Source organism: Diadema setosum, chromosome 16 (genome assembly GCF_964275005.1).
Source record: "Diadema setosum chromosome 16, eeDiaSeto1, whole genome shotgun sequence".
Classification (NCBI taxonomy): Eukaryota; Metazoa; Echinodermata; class Echinoidea; order Diadematoida; family Diadematidae; genus Diadema; species Diadema setosum.
In genome coordinates, this window is record NC_092700.1 from 33,566,373 (window position 1) to 33,588,785 (window position 22,413).

Below are 22,413 nucleotides of genomic sequence, written 5' to 3' on the forward strand. Positions count from 1 at the left end.
CCATATCGTATTAAAAAAAAAAAAACACACATGGTACATGACATTAGATGCTACCAAGTTACCTTTATCTCTCTATATCCGAACTTCTATTCAAAAGTTCATTTGAATATCCCCTTATCATGACATGATAGAATGTAACCAAACGGCATGATAAGACACTCATAGGGTTGTTTAACGAAACGTCTCTGGTCTGTATACTTGTTGCACTTGAATAATGCATGTATCATTAAAAAGTAAACATTTCTTATTTTCTATTTTGGCTTGTAATGACTTATCGGAAATATACCTGCCGATAATATCAATTTTAACATGAATAATGCTATAACCCACTGCGTCGAGACTATACTACCGTGTTCCCATATGGCTTTGTTTGGTTGCTATCTTAACTTTTTGGATTTTTCTTCTAGTTTGCTTGTAAAGCGACATGATGGACCAAATGGCTTCAAGCAAAACCAGTTTTCTCATTCTGACGTGTAAGTATCTTGATGATGTTATTCAAATTCCTTTCAAATCCATTCATTCATGCCATGGTTTAGTATGCTTCATAATTGCATTCACAATCTGTGATGGACCTTTAGACTCTGACAGTCGATTCGACTTGATGTTGTACAAATTTGACACAATTTTCATTACTCTATTTAGTTTCATACTTCGCGACATCAGCATGACATATACATTTCGGATGTTCAGTTATTTTGCACTTAAAACTTATTATCATTTTTTTTTTTTTTACATAGGGTGCTCCGTTTTTCGTCTCATCTTCAATAGAAGGAAATGCAGAAAGTCTTGAATAGCGCAGGTTAAGATGACTGGGAATTTTCTTTGCACCTAATCAAAATAACATATTTGACAGCAATAATAAACCACAAACCTGTCTGAATCTTGCAACCATTATATCTGAAGTTTGAAGTTTGAAGTTTATTAGCAACAACATTTGAACATGTACATTTTCAATCATTATACAATGGTATTTACATACATATATGAAAAAAAAAATACTTATCTATTACTCCTTTACAATAACATGATTAAATGAAGACATTTGAGATTTAAATGTGATACATGTAGCGTAATTCTACAAAGTTGTTGTTAACAAGGAAACCAAAAGTTAGCACACGTGCTAGTCGAGATTGGTCACCTTGATCTTCATACTAAAAGCTAAACACAAACGAAAAATTATTACATGGTTGGTTGAAATGGCTGTTAATATTTAAATACAACGTACATCATATATTTTCTAACACAGAAAACTAATTATACTTGATACAATATCTATTAGAGAAGGAAATCTGCAAGGCATTTACGAAATGTAGATCTTTTGCTTTGTTCACGCATTTCTCCTGGCAATGTGTTCCAAAGTTTTGGTCCTAAGTAAGAAATTGAAAATTGTCCCTGTGTGGTTCTAAATTTTGGTAAGTACAACATTCTTTTTTCATTTGTTCTTGTCCTGTAAGTATGATGCACAATTTGGCAATAGTCATACAGAGGGTGCGGAATAGTTCCATTGCAGAGATCGTACATAAATGTTAAAACTGAGAACTTATGTAACCTAACAACATCTAGAAGTTTGAATCGTTGGAACAATGGTTCTGAATGTGTTCGTAAAGTCGAAAATGTTATAGCTCTCAGAGCCATTTTTTGAGAAATATGTATACAATTTAAGTGAGATTTATAAGTACTGCCCCATACTTCAATACCATATAATATGTGTGGTTGTATAAAAGATTTATACAAAAGCACAAGAATGCGCTGCGGAACATACTGTCTTAATTTATACAGTACACCTACTTTCCTTCGAACACATTTATTTACCAATTGAATGTGAGGTTTCCAAGTGAGATGACAATCAATCTGAGTTCCGATAAAGGATGCAACACTCACTTCATCAATGTCTGTGTCAGATAGTTTTATTGCACCCCTCATCGAAACTAACTGACGTTTTCTTCTGATTACCATATAATTTGTTTTCTTTAGATTGATTGTAATCTTATTGGCATTACACCATGTTTGAACTTTGTGCAGGTTTTCATTTACTTCATTCACATCTATTTCTTTTTGGCGAGCAGCATAAGTATGAAAAATATTTGAATCGTCGGCAAACAATCTGAATTTAAAGAAAGAGCAAGAGCGTGGCAAATCATTTATAAATATCAAAAAGAGTGTTGGCCCCAAAACTGACCCTTGCGGGACACCACAAGTTATAGTCTTCGGTGTCGAGACCATTCCTCTATAAGATAGCAGCTGAGATCTGTTGGACAGATAATCAGCAAACCATTGAAGTGGAATTCCACGAACACCATAATGAGCCAGTTTACATAGAAGAATATCATGATTTATCGTATCAAAAGCCTTTTTAAAATCTATAAAGATACCAAGTGTTACTTTTCCTTCATCAAGTGATGTCATTAGTGTATTTACAAGATCAATTAAAGACAATTTCGTACTGTATCTTTTACGAAAGCCATATTGGTGTTTATAAAAAATATCATCGGACTCAAAAAAATCAACCAGTCTATCATTTACAATTTTCTCTAAAACCTTTCCAATTATTGGCAGAACGGAGATAGGTCGGTAATTTCCAGGGTCCGATTTTGGTCCTTTTTTATATATTGGTGTTACTTTGGCTATCTTTAAGGCTTGAGGATAAATTCCAGTTTCTAAGGACAAATTAAAAATGTAAAGCAATGGCTTACAAACAAAACTTGCTGCATCCTTTAATAATCTTACTGGTAAATTATCATATCCATGTGATTTCTTAGAGTTTAATGCGAATAAAATATCGAACACTTCTTTCTCTGTAACTGGCCTCCAAAATAACGATTTATTTCCCCCAAGAATTCTTTTAGATTAATTTGTGTTTCAGGAATTTTAGTGGCCAACTTTGGTCCTACAGTAACAAAATAGTCATTAAGCTCTTCTGCTATTTCTTTTGCAGAAAAGACAGATTTAACTTCATCAACTTTATTAACCTCCAACTCTTCAATTTCTAAACTTGCAGTATGTTCTTTACCAGGATTTAACAACTCATTGACTATTTTCCATGTTTTACCCGAATCTTGCTTATTATCATTAAACATACTACTATAATAAACGCGTTTGGCATTTTTCAAAACAGTAGTTAGAATATTTCGATATACCTTGTACTCCCTTTCATATTTTAGATCAAAATTTGATGACCTATACTTTTTATACAATTTGTATTTCTTTTTAATTGATTTTAAAATGGCCTTTGTTACCCATGGATTTTTAGGGTAACATTTTGAATGACTAGTACTATTGTTCTTTCTTAATGGAGCATGTTTATCACATATTTCCCGAAATATACCATAAAATACAGAATATGCATCATTCACATCTTTACACTTGTACACAAAATCCCACCTAGCATTGGCCAAGTCTAAACAATATAAATCGACATCATAATGTTTATACGATCGTACAACTTTCCCAAAAGTTGGGACGATACTTTTAAAATAAAACATACTTTCAAAGACAGTAAAGATTGGAAGATGGTCTGAAACATCAGCCTCGATAACACCTGCATGTATATCAAATATGTCCATATTTGTATACAAATGATCAATCAAGGAAGCAGAATTTCGGGTTAATCTAGTTGGAAATGAGATCACTTGAGACAATCCAATACAATGCATGACAGTTAGAAAGTTTTCTGAATCTTTTCCAATATCAATAAGATCGATGTTAAAATCACCCATAATCAAACAATTATGTCTATCCAATTTTAAAGAATGCAATACATTCAAGAAAGATTCTTGGAATTCTGTAATGTTGGTATTGGGTTTACGATAAACAACACCAACAATGACCTTCTTTTTATCACATAAAAGCTCAAGCCACAGGGATTCTGCATGTGCTATTGCAGTGAAACCAAGTCGTTTATATTTTAATGATGAGTGAATGTAAGCCCCTACACCTCCACCCCTAACATTTCCGTGGCGGCATTCAGTCTCAAGATTATAGCCCTTTATTCCCAGTAAAGATGTGTTACTCACATTCCACACTTCATATATCGTGATAAATGTAATGATTATTCTTATCTTGATCAACACTACAGCACTTTACAATTACGGTAGTAATATTCTTTCTCGTCCAGTCATTTTGATCCCAATGGTACTCGGTCAAGGGCTAGAAAAGATCACGTGTGGCAAGAAGTGGGACCGGCGTAGCGGGTCAGTCGTTCAGCAGGAATTGGTCTCGGTACCGCCAGCTTCAAAGCTAGCCATGATGATGTCACAATGGGCGCCACACATATCGACAGTATCGAGTTGTCTTGACTTAGGTTTGTATAGTTATTGTTTATTGTTGATGTTTCTTTTAATGATATTTAATCAATCATAACTTCATACATTGCAAACGTGCTTTCCTTGTGAGTGAAATAGATGAGAGTGAGATTTCAATATTGCTTAAATGTAACTCATGGAAATATCCTGCTTTATAACTCATTATAATGTTGTCTATAGCTTATTAAGCTCGAATATGGAGAAAACGCGAAAGTGCTGTCGCTTTGTTCCTTTTTTGTTACACTGCAGCATAATCCCATGGATTTACTGGCGACTAATACGTTAATCCATTAAGCGATTTCTCGATCTGCCATGGCGTTTTATAGGATTACTGCTTTCACTAGATCAATTTCGGCGGTAGTGCTTTTCAAGGTTTGTAAAGACTGATTTTCAAACATCGGCGAACTCGTATTTGATAAGAATTACGTGAGGTCACATCATGATTCTCATGTCTGACGAGAACAAATTACAAATGGAATGTTTCGTAAACTCGATAATGGAGCTTGTAACTACATGACAGGAGAAAAGCAAAATTGAAGTAGGTCGTGACGGCTGTATTATAGCAAAAGATGATAAATCTATTTTTTGATGAGCTGCAATGTTTTCTGAGAGACGCACTTCTTCTATTATGATTATATGCATGAATGAGTTTCCACTACAGATAAACATCATAGATGTTTGGTCTTCAGTTTACACTGAATCAATACAAATAAAAGCGATAGCTCCTTCATAACATAGAAACGAAAGTAAGTATTAAGAGTTAGGTTATACACATATATCTTTTTTTTTTTGAATTGTATATAGTGCAATGATATGCAGTATTAAAATGTAAACTGATATGACAACAATATTTTTTGACAATAAATATTTAGCACATGTTTTCTTCTCGATGAAAACCTCCAACTATATTACCCAAAATAGACAAGGAATTGGTTTGCTAACGAAAAAAAAAAAGAATATCTCCAGTTACAATTTCATTTTCGTTTTCCACATTATTATGTATACCATTAAAATTAACCTATATGATATAATTCCCGATTCATTCTGTGTTGTGTTTTGCTGGAAGAAAAATGAGAATGAAAATAAAATGAACTGAACTGAACAATATTGTCTGCATAATAGGTCAAAAACGATCTGAAAAGGCCTTGCATGTGTTCTTTCATCGTGATGCAACCAAACTGTTTTCATATTCACCCTTTCTAAACATAATGGTATATTCATTTCATTAAATCCTTCTCTCAATCCATGCCAAAAGGCAGATTAAATGATACAATTATTTAATCCACTGTTCTCCGGTGCCATCCATCAATGTTACGCACATTTATATGCTGTTTGTTAAAACTCCGGCACAACTTTAACACACAATAATTTTTTACTAAAATTTATCCATATAAAGATACTCAGTCTTGCCTCGGCAATGTACACTCACTGAATTAATGTCACATACGATACATAGAAAAATATAATTGTCCTTCACATTATACAGTGGATTAAAAGGCAACTTAAATTGCCGATTATCAAATGCTGCATGTTGCCATAAACCGTTGCCGAATTCCCATCCAATTCCATTCTTGTCTCCTTAGCAACCTACATGATTTACGTCACTAGAACTGGGTAATGGCGAAAACAAGTATATTTATCTTTACGCAACTTATTCAGGCTTTTACTTGTACAATTCCAGCATTCACAAGCAGGGCACAAATAATCCCCTGTTATTATGCGAAAATAGTACCATTAGGTGCGCATAAAGTGCGAACGGAAGACGAGGCGACGACCTCGCCTGTCGTACTGGACGTGGATTGCCTATTTATCATGTTTATCGTTGTTCTACAACTTCTCCACTGTTTGTTTAATAGATACTTTATTTTCTGTAAATCAACAAATCAATCAGCAAATCAATATACATAAGGCACATGATCATGAACATGTGGGAAATATACAAAATAAATTCAAAACAGAGTCGTTTGACTTGCGTAAACAAAGATATAAAAGGTAATTAATGATACAATATACAGTATGCATGTCTATGCAGCGGGGATTACAACAATTATAATTATGGACCAATAATGCAGAGGGCCGCCATTGTAAGCATAGCTTGAAAAGATGGCCGGCCAGAAGAAAAAGTAGGGACGTATACTAGTTTCGTAATAATACAATACAATACAATACAAATTCTACTGCGAAGATAGGGGAAAATAAACGTGATGGTGGTGGATGTGCGTGCAAGTGCTAGAAAGTGCAGAAGGGCAGATATGCTGGAATGTAGAATAATCGAATTGGTTTCCTGGAAGAGGGAACGATATGCGATGTTGCTATTTGGGAGACCAACATTAATCATATGAATTATTTGTTTTTAATTTGTATTTGAAGTATACTGTAATAAAATGTGCTTCTTTAAGTTTGCTTTAAATGAAAACAAGGAGGCACACTGTTCCAACTCCTCAGGAAGAGTGTTCCATGTATCCGGACCGTGATGTCTAATCGATTTTTGAGCAAGTAAAAGCTTTGGATTACTTAAATGAAAATCATGGGAACGACGGGTTGGGTATGAATGAATATGGTCATTGGTTACTAAGGCATTATGAAAAAATGGTAATAAATTTCGAGTGTGTTTATACATAAATATAGAAGTTAGATAATATATATATGTATGTCATGGGCTTTTAAAGTTTTTAGGCGATGAAATATAGGATCGGTGTGAGCCAAAAAAATTGAGTGTGTGCATATACGAAGAGCCTTTTTCTGAAGAATAAAAATTGTATTTAATTTACTTTTGCTACAGTTGCCCCATACAATATTGCAATACATTACATATGGTAAAAATAAAGTGTTATATAACATTATTAAAGTTTGATCATTAATCAAATACTTTATTCTCCTTAAAACACCAGTTGTTTTAGATATTGCTGTAGTAATATTCTGCACATGAGTATTCCAAGTTAAATTGCTATCTAGGGTCATTCCTAGAAACTTGGTTGAATGTTTCTCAGCAATGTTTATACCATCAATGTAAATACTTTTAGGAAGGGTGGGTTGGGATTGAAGAGTATAGAAATGTATAAAACATGTTTTATCAATATTCAATGAAAGCTTGTTACTTCTAAACCATTTCGAAATATTACCTAATTCCATATTAAGTGTATCAATCAGTGTTGCAATATCCTTATATGAGAGTAAAAAACGTTAATGTCGTCTGAAAATAAGATGAAGTTCAAACGAGGGGAGCAATTGGTGATGTCATTAATGTAAATCAAAAAAAGTAGGGGCCCGAGGATAGATCCCTGAGGGACATCACATGACACGTTAGAGTATAATGAGTGACTAGATTTAAATGCAACATATTGTTTGCGATGACTTAGATTACTTCTGAACCATGACAAAGTAATCCCTCTCACGCCATAATTCTGTAATTTTCCAAGTAAAATGTCATGATCAATGGTGTCAAATGCCTTACTAAGATCCATAAACACTCCAATTATATGTTCTTTTTTAGTAAGCGCATCAATAATATTATCGACAGATTTGATTATAGCATAATCGGTAGAAAATCCTTTCCTAAAACCAAACTGATTCGTATTCAATATATCATTTTCAATCATAAACGAGTAAAGACGCTTGTAAGCTACTTTTTCTAAGATTTTCGATAAAACAGGCAACAATGAGATGGGTCTATAATTTTTCACCATTAATGGATTTTCTCTTTTATAGATGGGGATAACTTTGGCGATTTTAAAAGAGTCTGGATACTTGCCATTGAGGAGGGATAGATTGAATATATGGGTGAGAGGGGCTGCTAGGGGGTAAATTATCTTTTTCAACAAATTCACCCTCAAATTGTCGGGCCCCACAGGATTTACTACATTTCAAAAATCGAACAATATCAATAATTTCAGATTCATTAATTGGAGTAAAAAACAAAGAATTTTGATTATTTTCAGGTAAATATTCTTTATAATTTTTGATATCATTTATGGGAATAGATGCTGCTAAAGAAGGACCAACATTATTAGAACAAAAAAATTATTAAAAATATTTGCAATTTGGTCAGGATTAGTGATAACATTATCATTATGAGTAATACTATCAGGACATTCCATAGGTTTCTTTTTGAGTATTTCATTAACAGTCCGCCAAAGAGCACTTTTATTATCCTTGTTAGATTTGAGTTTATTTGAAATATATGATTTACGTGAAACTCGAATTAAAGTAGTTAATTTATTTCTATATATTTTATACCTTTTCACATTTTCAGGAGTGGGTTTTCTCAGAGATATCTTATAAAGACGGTTTCGAGTAAGAATGGAATGTATAAGACCTTGAGTAATCCAGGGTTGCCGGGCTCTTTTCCTTCTATTTCTCTTGGTAATTAAAGGAATATGTTTGTCATGATAATCTAATAATTTTTGTAAAAAAATTTCATAAGAAGAATCAACGTCTTGGAGTTCAAAGACGTCATCCCATTGTTCTGCAAATAAATCTTGATTCAATGAATCAATATTTTGTGGTGTTTCATTTCTATACATTTTCAAGTATTGTTTGGGTTGGCGGCGTATTGGGGTTGTTACAGATTTGTCTTTAATCATAAAAATCGGTAGATGATCAGATATGTCTGAATAAAGAATGCCGTTCGTGCAGGTTTCAGTAATGACATTAGACAGTATATTATCTATCAATGTTTTACTATGGGTGTTATTGTTTATTCTGGTGGGTTTATTGATGTGGGGATGCAGTGAGTTGGAAAGTAATATGTCATGAAAATGGGTGGGTTGTAATAAATCTATATTGTAATCTCCCATCAAAAAAATGATTTTCTCTCTCCAAGAATTTCATTAGCACACTGATCGAAATTGTCAAAAAAAGATTGAATATCATTTTGCGGAGGACGGTAAATGGTACCAACTATAATATTTTTTCTCATTGTCATTTAAAATTTCAATAAATAAGCTTTCTGCTCCTTGAATATGCAAATCAGTCCGAATTCTGAACTTAATTTGATTATTAACATACATGGCAACCCCACCTCCTATTCCACGCTTTCTGTCATTACGAATAAAATTGTAATTGTCAATGCCAAACAGGTCCGGGGAATTGGAGTGCAACCATGTTTTGGTAATTCCTATAACGGAAAATGGAAAATCATTGAGAGAATTTAGAAATAATTCAAACAATTCAAAGTTTCTATTCGAACTCCTTGAATTAAGATGAATTAAACTAAAATTAGCACAAATCTGATTTGCCTTATTGACAAAACAAAAAAAATTGACTGTTAAATTCATTAATAGTGAAATACTGACTTGTGTGGTTGACTAGCTGTTGGTCATCTATTCCAAAATCAGAATCCATTTACAATGAGTAACATTACGTGATCGCAGCATATCATGGTGCAACGGGAAGTGTAGTGCACATCGTATACACGGGGTGTATACGATGAGGTGCATCGGTGCGTGTTGTGCTGTAACAAACTTTAGAGGAGCGCTTGAAATGAAATTATTGACATGATCTACAGGACTGCAGAGCATAGACACACAAAAACACAAATTCAAATAATATGCTACACTTTAGGGGTGACCTAGCAAGTAGTGTGACTTACACATAATGAAAAATAAACAGTATCATTATGTCAATACAACCTCCTTTCTGAAAGGAATTTGTCATTTTTACAATATTCTTGTTTGACATTAGAATGAGTCGAGATGGAATCGGGTGAAAGAAAAGAGGAAGAAATAAAGACAGACTCCAGAAAGGGGGGGGGGGGGGGGGGGTGGACAAGAGAAATCTGGTTTCGGTATAGCCGTGTATATAATGCGGGTAGAGAAGAAAGGGAGGATATGAAGGCAGATACCGGAGGGAAGATGAGAATCTGAAAGCTCTATAGGGTAGGATACGGGTAGATAAGACATTAAGCTGTGAAGACAAAGCATGAAAGAAGAGAAGAACTGGGCAGAACTGGTTGTGATACAGCAGATTGATAGCTGCTGTTGTCACTGAAAACGGGAGGGTACGGTATTTAAATTTGAAGTCCTTAACAACTATTTTAACTAACAATCATTCATAACAAAAGTAATGACAAGGTAATCACACAATGACGTAACAGCGTAGGACGGCTATACAGTAAAAACATTCTTGCTAACAAGCAATTAAACAAGTGATACATCGACTTCAGTTACATTGTTGGTTTCTGTATCAACAGAAACGTAACAATTTGCTGGATGCGAACAGTGAACTCAGAAATTGCAACAATACAAACTGTAGGTCGTGCGTCGACCTCGAAATCATTGTTCGCCGTTGTACCAACAGATGAAGCAAATTGTAAAATACATGAATAAAGTAGCACGCACGTTACATAATCTTACAATATATGATGCTTGTCTCCGGAAATAACAATACAGTGAGTGGGCTGAATTTGTTTGTTTGTTTGTTTTCTTTTTTTGAAGTAGCCATCTGTTTTAAAACTAAGCTTGTTCCTAGCAGTAACAATGCGGTGGTATGAAATAAATACACGCGTTAAATGCATTAGTCAAACATTTGGACTTTAACAGCAAACAATTCCATTTCATGTACATTGCTATAGCTCCAACATTTCCATTTCATGCACATTGCTATAGCTTCAAAATATACAAAGAGCATCGATATAAACATGGATGTACATGTAGAAGGAAATACGTTCATCACTGCACCACATCAATGTTGCTTCACGAGAAAAAAAAATATTTCATTATGTATCAGTTTATCATGTTAGAGTAGTCATCTGTTTAAATCAGAGTGCAGTCAAAATGCAATAAAGGAAAATGAATACGCACTAATGTCTGGGGTAGACATTTTGATTTTTAGTAAGAAACACTATATAACCATAACTGCTGCCTTAATTACATGATATGCAAAAGACATCGGTATAGCAACAGTTTATCACTGTATCATATAAAATGGTTGCTTTGTTTGATAATTTTCACTGTATGAAAACTTTATGCAATAGCAGTTAGTTACGAGTTCTTAGTTAAAAGACTAGTGCAGTCAGAATAATGATTCAGTTATGGATCATGAAAAGTTGACAATGCCGCTAAGGTTCCTTCCTGCCATTCAAAAAAAAAAATCAACGTAGCATAGCGAGTTACAACTTGGGTGGGGTTGTTTTAGTGGAGCGGAGCAAGCAAGATTGCTGCCAACGGAAAATGGCGCGAATAGTGGGCTCAACCGATTGAATTACAAAAGGGATGGGTGTTTCGTTGGAGTGTGAATGCCTATAGAAAATTAGGTTTATACTCTTGGTGCGCACAGTGCTAATTCTGCATTCATCTTGCTGACAATGGTTGAATGATAAAAAGAGGTTAAGGCAGAGAAGTCCGGAACGAGGTAAAAATACCTCTCCAGAAAGGTTTGTCTTTAAAATAGATCCTTCCGCAGATCAGGTCGTGCGTCGACCTCGAGATCATTATTCGCCGTTGTACCAACAGATGGAGCAAATTGTAAAATACATGAGTAAAGTAGCACGCACATTATAATCCTACAATATATGATGCTTGTCTCCGGAAATTTCAATACAGTAAGTGGGCTGAATTTATTTATTTTCTTTTTTCTTCTTTAAGTAGCCATCTGTTTTAAAACTAAGCTTGTTCCTAGCAGTAACAATGCGGTGGTATAAAATAAATACATGCGTTAAATGCATTAGTCAAACATTTTGACTTTAAAAGCAAACGTTTGGATTTCATGTACATTGCTATAGCTCCAAAATATACAAAGAGCATCAATATAAAGATGGATGTACATGTAGAAGGAAATACGTTCATCACTGCACCACATCAATGTTGCTTCACGAGAAAAAAAAAATCATTATGTATCAGTTTATCATGTTAGAGTGGTCATCTGTTTAAATCAGAGTGCAGTCACAATGCAATAAAGGAAAATGACAATGCCGCTAAGGTTCCTTCCTGCCATTCGAATGTACCTTTGATTGTACTAAAAAAAAAAAAAAAATCAACATAGCTCGCTGTGGCTCGCAAGAGCGTTAAATCAGAGGAGTGAACTAGCTGTCTAGATTTTGTTGACTGGATAAAATCTGAACTTCTGCTCATTGAAGGCCTTTCTCCGTAGTAAGGCAAATCAATTACTTGTTGCCACATAATTTTTCAAAACATGAATCAACTCTTGTGACCGTTGCCATGCGACCTTACTTTTTTGTTAACAACTCCTACCTATATTGTTCCTCAAAGTATGAAAATAGCAAAAGTCATCCCTTTGTTTAAAAAAGGTGACAAATTAGATGTTAATAATATAGACCAATTTCTTTGTTATGTAAATTGTCCAAAATTCTTGAAAAAATTGTTTACAAAAGAACTCTTACTTTTTTGAAATTCAATAATATACTCTCAAATACTCAGTTTGGTTTTAGAGCAAAACATAGCACCTCACATGCATTATTGAGTTTTGTAGAAAAAGTAGCACATGCTATCGACAAATCTTCACATCTCATAGGTTTGTTCCTGGACTTCTCCAAGGCCTTCGACACCATTAATCATGATATTTTACTTAATAAATTGCAACATTACGGAGTCCGTGGGAAGGCCTTGGAGTGGTTCAGGAGCAACCTCTTGAACAGGAAGCAATACGTCTCTTTAAATGGTTGCAATTCACAAATGTTAATTGTTAAATGTGGGGTGCCACAGGGAAGTTTATTATTATAGGTCCGCTTCTGTTTCTTATTTATATAAATGATTTCTGTAAATCATCAGATATTCTTTCTTTCATTCTCTTTGCGGATGATTCAAATTTGTTTTTTCGCATAATAATCCTTTTACCCGAGTAAAGACATTAAATTTTGAATTAGAAGGAGTTGCTCAATGGATAAAAGCTAATAAATTATATCTCAATCTTAAAAAAACAAAATATATGCTTTTCAGCAACTCCATTGAGGCACTACCTGTTGATATTATTTTTAATGGCACACCACTGGAAATGTTTCTTATATCAAATTTCTGGGAATAGCAGTTGATATTAAGCTTTCATGGAAATTTCATATTGATAGTATATGTACGATTATTTCTCGAAACATCGGTATAATCAACAAGATTAAATTTTGTCTTCCTTTGTCGTCCCTGCTTATATTATATTCATCCCTCATATTGCCTTATTTAAATTACGGTATTCTTGTATGGGGAAATACATATCAAACTCTTTGGGATAAATTACTTCTGCTACAAAAGAAGTCACTGCGTATTATATGTCACACTGCATATTTGTCTCATACTGATCCGTTATTTTTTGAAAATAAAATATTTAAAATTAAAGATTTGTATTTGTTTAATTTAGGACAATTTATGTATAATTACAATAAAAATAATCTTCCATAATATGTTTGAATCAATGTTTTAAAAAAATTATCTTTTCATAATTATCCTACTAGGCAATCCAACGAATTTCATTTGCCATTTTTTAGGACGTTGCTGGCTCAGCAAACCTTCATCTACGAGGGGCCAAAGAACTGGAACTCACTTCCCAACGACATAATAACAGCACAAACTTTGAATTCTTTTAAGAACAAATTAAAATTCTTTCTGTTGAAATCTTATGATATACAACCAAATTAGGTTCGGTTTCATTCTCTCAATCAAGTCATTTGTTTGTTTGTTTGTTTTTACAAGTATTAAGATATCACACAGAAATCATCTTTTAAGGAAAACAATCTGTCTAACATAAGTTTACCTCAGATATTTCTTTTACTGTACCAGTAACAGTGAGTCTATTCTCTTTCTTTTTTTTTTGTTTTTTTTTTAATATCCGTTCCTATGCATTCATACCGGCATATGCACCCAATCAATCGCAATTTCAAACCAGGGAGCGTTGTATTGTTTTGTTATTGCATTTTCATCATGAAGTACAGTATGCTTGTGTCCACGATGGCGTGTCAAGTGTTGTACCATAGTCTCATTTCCCCCTTTTTTGTTCTTTTTCTTTTTTTTTCTTTTTCTTCTTTTTCCCCTTCCTAAGTTAATTTCATGTCAGTTGACATTGGTTTCTTTGACTTTGTGTACGTATTTTTTGAGGGTCCCATACCCTACAAGCTTTGCTTTTTAAGTGGGACCCTCCATTTCCATTCTAATATTTGTATTAGGTATATACCTTAGAAACGAAATTCTGTTGTTACTCGTGACCACTTGTACGTTTTCTTTGAAATTGCTATAAATTTAATCTGTAAATGTATTGTATATATTTTTTTCTGTTTATTCAATGGAAATGGAAATAAAATTGAATTGAATTGAATTGAATTGAATATACTTCCACCGGTAAGACTGATGTGAACGTACCCCCCCCCCCCCCCCCCACCCATCTCTCTTTCCCTCTTGGTCACTCGTTTTCCCACACGCCGAAATTAATGTTACTTTACCTCTGAGATATCAACTTGTACGTAACGACTAATGATCATTTTCAAATATCATACCCCGTACATCTGTTACTTCTTTGAGACAACTTTGTACCATAACATGACCATTAACAGTCATTTTCAATATGTGCTATATTTTGTAATATGGAATTCAAAAACATTGTTGTTTCACATATTTCTTTGTTTTTATTCGTTGCATCAATGACAAAGAATTTGCTATTTCTTTTAGAAATATTGAAATTTGAAAATACATTGAACTGTACTGAGCTGAACTATACTAAATGTCACTGTACCATATACATGTATATCTATTCTATAAAACTTCACCTCCTGATACTTCTACTTCAACCACATTTTGAAAAGGTTGGGACGGTGTAACTTTGATTACTTCTGGTTACGGATTCTGGCATAGGTATAAGGAGTTTATAAAGACGAGCCACAAATAATTGCTTTTGAAATTGCCCCAACACCTTTGTCGCTTCAGATGTACCAACCACTGTGGAATCCACAACTACGAATGCATCACCAACAACAGGCGGTATTCCAACGACCACACAATCTGGTATGATCATTGATTGATTGCAAGAACAGAACAGTGAAAACCGAGTTTCCCAGCTATCCATACGGTAATAGATGATTAAATTAAACAACAACGACAGCAACAACACTATCTTGGGTTACGGGCATAAACTATGACGGAAGTAACAGTATCTGTTTATACAACAGATAGTGAACAGAGTCATTGGAATGGCTTTTAATAAGATACAACTGACTTTTCACTTAACAAAGGTCAATGCCAGAATTATCTCAATTAGCTGTGTATGGGGATGCAGTATTACGATGTCGTAAAACAGCAGCTGTGAAACTTAATGACCCTCTGAAAATAAACGACGAAGGATCGTCCGCCACAAAAGTTCTCCACTCTCGACGCTAATTGTTGTTGTTTTTTTTTTTTACCAATCATATCGGGTAGAAATAGGCCCTTTATTTTGAGTGTGATATGCAATATTTTGATTTCATTCTGCATATCTTAAAGAGTGTTCTAATTGGGCCGCCATATCTTCATGTTTTATAAAAGAAGTGGTAGTAAAACCCTGGAAGTCGGCATGTAAGGACAGGAATTCACATGATTTTGATTTCTTTTAACCAAACGTATATATATTTTTTTAGAGATATGCACTGTATGTGTGTGTGTGTCTGTGTGTATGTGTGTGTGTGTGTGTGTGTGTGTTTGTGTACATGCTTGCGTGTGACAGATATCTCGATTGTCATTTACCTATATAAACATTTTTTTTTAGTAAGTCTGAAGAGTTGTCGATTTTATGTTTCCTTTCTATCACGTCATTCAGTATGGTACAGTAACGCTTGTTTTGGTTTTCTTGCACAACACTGCCTTAAACCGTAATAATTGTTTTTGATATTTTCTGTCTGAGAAGATGCGCCGATCACACCTGAAAAGACAACGGGTTTCTCACCGACAACAGACGATATCCAAACGGCCTCTACCAATGCGCCAAACACAGATGAAAAGACAACGGATGTCACACCAATTAGAACCGACGATATCCGAACGACCTCTGCCAATGCGCCAAACACAGATGAAAAGACAACGGATGTCACATCAATTAGAAGCGACGATATCCGAACGACCTCTACCAATGCGCCGCACACAGATGAAAAGACAACGAATGTCACGCCAATTAGAACCGACGATATCCGAACGACCTCTACCAATGCGCCAAACACAGATGAAAAGACAACGGATGTCTCCCCGACAACCGACGATGTCCGAACGACCTCTACCAATGTGCCAGACGTAGATGAAACGACAACGGATGTCACACCAATTACAACCGACAATATCCAAACGACCTCTGCCAATGCGCAAAACAGAGATGAGAGGACAACGGATGTCTCGACAACCGACGATATCCCAACAACCACTAATTCTGGTACGGCCACCTAATGATTGCTAGAGCGAGATTCTGGCTTTAAAGTTTGCTTGCGAAGGCTAGTTGATTAGATGGATGAGAAAAACACTAATCAATAAATTGAAAGATTATAACAGCGTCTTTTTAGAAACAGAAGGAACAAATAAAATGGTTCATATTAGAGACAACTTGTTATAGTAACTCATGGTTAGACACAATAAATGGCAATACATTTTCCATTTATGAATGCGTATAGCGGCAAAAAAAAAAAAAGAAGAAGAATTGTATTTCAGATACCCATCGCTTTTGTTTTGGAACACACCATTGTATTGAAAAAGACATCAAATTGTTTTCAGTGGACTACTGCAGGAGAATACCATTAGAGATTATCATAAGAATGGCACCATGCAGCTGTGGTAAAATGAAACGTTTTCAACTTTATACCACACAAATGCCTTCCCACCCGGTCTGTCCATCCCACTCCTCACCACACGAAAGAGTATTACAAATTCATTCCTTTTTGACCACCCGTTTAATAGGCATACCAACGGATGCCGTACCTCTGGGCCTTCAGAGTTCCGCCATTCCCGACTCCCGCATCACCGTATCCAGCACTTTCGATGGGAAGGTAGCCCAGTTTGGACCCAGCAAGGGACGACTGCATTTGGCGGGAGGGTGGTGTGCTAACAGACATTCTTCGAACGAGTGGATCCAGGTAGAGTATGACATAAACATTTTTTTCTTCATTTCTTTGAGAAAGGAAGACAATGACAGACAGTCGTTAATCTTTTTTTCTTTAATCGCGTCATATCCTTTCTGCTTCCCTCCCCCATCTCTCCCCCACCTCTCTCCGTCTCTCTCTTTCTCTCTCTCTCTCTCTCCGCCTCTGGAATACTGTCTATCTACTTCTCTATACGTGCTTATAATGTGTATACAGACATTCAGACACTCATATGCACTCAACTCACACACACACACACACACACACACATATATACATATATATATATATATATATATATATATATATATATATACATAATTATACAAACTGTACAAGAGTTTGTTTGCAAAAAGAGATAAGTCCATTTTTGAAGACTTTGAAGTACGGTCTCTGTCATAAAGTACAAAATAATACCTTTTAAATGATATAATAGTTATTAGTCACTACATAAAAGGTATATTTTTCTAAGTCATAGTCAAAAGAAGCAAACATTTTCTTGTTATTATCTTTATTTTTCTTGACCTTTAATCGCAAATACCTCCATTTGACAAATATGGACTTATCGGTTTTTGCAAACAAACTCTTCATATATATGTATATATATATATTATATATTATACATATATATGTATGTATGTATATAATATATTATATATATATATATATATATATATATATATATATATATAAAGTATTGGAACAAGTTCACTCGGTTGACTGCAGGTTCATCCGTATTTATTGCTACTCGGAGTTTCATGCCACCTCCATGAAGCGCAATCATCAGGCATTGACATTTGGTATCTCTGATATTGTACACTGCATCTGACTTGTACCTCACTCGGGTGATCACGCAACTCTCAAGAAGACTTGTGCCGCGGACATTATTTTCTTTGTTCGTTCTTTTCTTTTTTTTTTTTACTTTTCAACGTTTGTATTTCTCCAATTCACAAATTGTCACTCCTTTAATCACATATACCAAGTAAGAAATAATATCACATTCGCATCTGGGAATCTACACCCTACAAGCAATGCTTCTTTGTATATTCTCATATTTCACATATTTCATTGTCTTATAAGCTGTACTTGACAATTCATTCATGCTTTTGTATTGCGATGTCTATGCTTTATGTATTTGTTGAAATGTGGAATATGGAACAATAAAAAACAAACAAACAAACATATATATATATATATATATATATATATATATATTGCGACGAATTTTCTTGGTGCGTTCGTGATGAGAGTTGTGGATGCATGTCATGGATGGCGAGAGTTCAAATTGTGATTTCACGCACACGCATATCCCATACAATTCGTCGTAGAGGAGAGTTGAATTAATAACAAGAGAAGTATCGAGTTCACTTTATTCGTATTTTATTAAAAGAAGACATCACGTACTGATAAGACGAGCGTCAATACAACAACACCCATGTAACGGCGAGACATTAAAAGGCTAACACATCATGCGGTCTCGAACTACTCGCTCCTAGTCCAGTCTCGTAAAAGCAGAGCGTAAAGGGAATCCTTTTCTCCCCTCGTAATTACCAAACAGACGTTTATATACGATCTGGGATGTCGCGTGCCGTAAAGCTGGGCGATCCAGTTACCATGCGAACGATGTGTAACTGGGTCATCCAGTTTCTCAAAGAAGGCAGAGGCGCGTGGATGTATAACTGGGTCATGACCTATATCTTTCTGAGATCAAGTAGGTCTGGTCTACATTCAAGCTTGGTCAAAGAGGGCGATTTTGAATCAAGGCGGACCGATCTAGTGAGTATGCAACTGGACCAGCTATTTGGTATCGGGCCGAACTAGTTCTATGGATGGAGAATCAGATCAGGGATGCATTATTAGATGAAACTGTAACACTTCGAAACATGATGGTGTCAGCATTTAACAATCACATCGAAGGGGTCAAACAGGATTCGTAAATGTACATGACGAAATATTCTAGGTGAATAGTGGTACACAGCATAATCGTATGCAGCATTATTCTTCTTTTAAAATCGTCACAATATATATACTCTCAAAAAAAAAATGTTCATTTTCACTCGTTTTGGAGTGACCTCAGGGATCACTCCAAAATCTTCGAGTGATCCTGAGGTCACTCCAAAACGAGTGAAAATGAACATTTCACTCAAAATTCACTCTAATTTCACTCTAAATTCACTCTTTTTTGTATTCACTCTTTTAAGAGTGAATATTTTCACTCGATTTTTTTAGAGAGTATATATAATAGAAAGAGAGAGAGAGAGAGAGGAAAGAGAGAGAGAGGGAGCAAGTATCCGAGCTGCCGTTTAAAGCTGGCTTTTTAAAATCAAGGAGGAGGGATACAGTGGGGCTGCCGTAAGACGGTAGTTGAAGATATCTACCAATCACTACCAATACCAAATCTTTAGTTGTTGTTTGTTTGGTTTTTTTGAGATTTACTTTTTCTCTGAAACATTAGAATGTCAAAAAAGAAGTTATCTGTACGCTCATAAAATACTACGACTATTGTCTTTATGAAGGGTAAGGCGCTCATTAATCTTTATTATTATCCGTACCCCAAGGTGGATTTTCAGTCGCCTCATCGGATCGTTGGCATAGCAACGCAGGGTCGATCAAAGCGTGATCAGTGGGTGACATCCTACAAGTCCTTTGCAGTGCCAATGGGACAAAATTAAACGTAGTGGAGGAAATGTGCAGCTCTTCTGGCAATTATATGGTGATGATCGAATTTTCAATTCATTGTTTATTAACATTAAAGACAGAGAAGGTGTGGAGGCCCTTGGCACTTTATGTTGATATATATTCACTTTGATAAATAGAGCAAAGCAAAATGTCATGAATATCCGCGGTAAATTTCATATTAATGGCAAATATCATAGCTTGAAATGTTTTCAGTACTCATCGTCTTCTGTATCAGTCTGACTAGAGTATGTAAAAATGAAAAAAAAAACACTTTTCCATGAAGCCATGTCATATCAATGACATGCAGATGAATAAGCACTTAATTCACTTAATTCTGATTTTTTGTTAATTGAAATAAAGCGAATTCATTGTAACCTTACATCAAAACTCATTAAATTTGCCTAAATAATGCCCAATTTATTTTTCTTTTGAGTTAGTGATATTATTCAGTTTGGAAGTTTTCTACTTAGAAGGTTTCATATATATATATATATATATATATATATATATATATATGAAGAGTTTGTTCCCAAATCGATAAGTCCATATTTGCCAATTTGAGATATTTGCGATTAAATGTCAAGAAAAATAAGAAAATAGTAAACATTTTTTGCCTTTTTGACCATAACTTCAAATAATTAGGTACCTTTATATGTAGTGACCAATATATCATTTAACAGGAAAGGGAAAGGGAAAACTGACAGAAACAAGTAATAATAAATAGTGAGAACTTTGAGCAAAGTAATTGGGTTTTCATCGGGATTCGAACCCGAGACCTCCGGATTACTAGACCGGTGCTCTACCGACTGAGCTATTGAAAGCCCTCGATCTGTGTTCGTCCCAACCCTTCATTCTCTTTGCTCGTGTGGTCAGAAGCTATAGTGTGTGCATGTGTGCCCACACACACACACACACACACACACACACACACTTAACCTGACATAAACCCAAGGATGTAAATCAACTTTGGAATAAATGCGAGGGATCGCCGAAGCGATGCAACTTTTTGTAATATATTTTGAAACAAGAAAGTCTCCACGTTACGTTGTCTCAGTAGACAAGATGTCTTATTTAGTTTTAGTCATTTTGTGACCAATGCATGTATAACTTCTCAGACATTTTAACATTTAACCGTGTCTCCAAAAGACATTCCAAGGTAACATGGATCGCGACACGGTAGTCTACAACGCCTGCCACGCCCACAAAACTGCCAATCGGTGAGAGTTGCTCCGCTCACATGCCATAAACATATTTGTATGCGACTGGAAGTGTACGAGCAAACCCAGAGTCAGTTTTCGACGATATCCACGAGTATGTGGGAGCAATAAGCCTTGCGCTTTGTGATGTAGCAACATTTTATCGCTCATATGGATGATTATATTTATTTTATTTATTTATTTATTCATTCTCCACTCATGGGAGGGATTGCCCTGTCAGCTAAAAGCTGGTTTTCACAGGGGTCCAACCAAAATACAAAAAAAAAAAAAAAAAAATGCATCAGTACAAACAACAAATCAATCAATAATGTACAACTGAAATACATAAAAAGCCAGAATGGCATATACAATGATTATGCAATACATGGCTCTGGTACCCAGTCAATGATAGAATGCACATGGTCAGGTGGTACCTATTATAATATTCTATGCTAATTGTTCGTGTACAAAACATCGATATTGTGATTAAGTTTCAACATAACTGTAACCCTTTGGATGAATAATCAAATTCTTAAAAAAAAAAAATACATTTTAAAAACAAGACGGCCGATTCAATAATACGAAATGATAGTTATTTACAATCAATTATAAGGAAGCTGCTCTGTATAGAGATCGGTATATATTTCCAAGCCCTATTATAATATGAATGATAATAGCCGATCTCTACCAAATTGACTCAACAGAGATGTCACAACTGAGATGAGTGTTCTCGAGACAATTCAAATGATAAAGATTTCATGACTTGCTTTGGAGGGGATGCAGATTGCTCCAGCCTCAAAATTTGGATGCCATGAAAATATAAAAGCATAACAAATCTACGACTTCCTCTTTAGATCTCCCTCATGTAACGTTAAATTAAATGGATTATTCAATAATATAGTTTGTCCATTGGGACGCGAAAGTGAACATATTATTACTTTTGTTGTAAATACGTACTTACTTCATTTCGAACTCTCGAACACTATAGAAAACGCATCGGTATTTCGTTTGCGGATTAAGATATAGAACCTTCGTAATAACGAACATTCTCATATTTCCGGCGTGGAATGTGATGACTGTCTTTCTCGACTATGACTCTAGGAGTTCCGGACGACGTCGTGCCCTTAGGCATGGAGAGTGAGGATATACTGTTTCCAGTCTCCAGATATCTGGCTGCGCCAGCCTCGGTCTTAGCGATCTATGGCGCCTC

At 35.0% G+C, this 22,413-nt stretch overlaps 1 long non-coding RNA gene across 1 annotated transcript; it reads left to right on the forward strand.

Moving 5' to 3' along the window:
• The first annotated feature begins 402 nt into the window (after positions 1-402).
• On the forward strand, positions 403-15,280 carry LOC140239538 (uncharacterized). The gene is made up of 3 exons (XR_011901992.1): positions 403-473; positions 4,115-4,300; positions 15,161-15,280. It is a non-coding gene; the product is annotated as an uncharacterized lncRNA (long non-coding RNA).
• Positions 15,281-22,413: the final 7,133 nt, after the last annotated feature.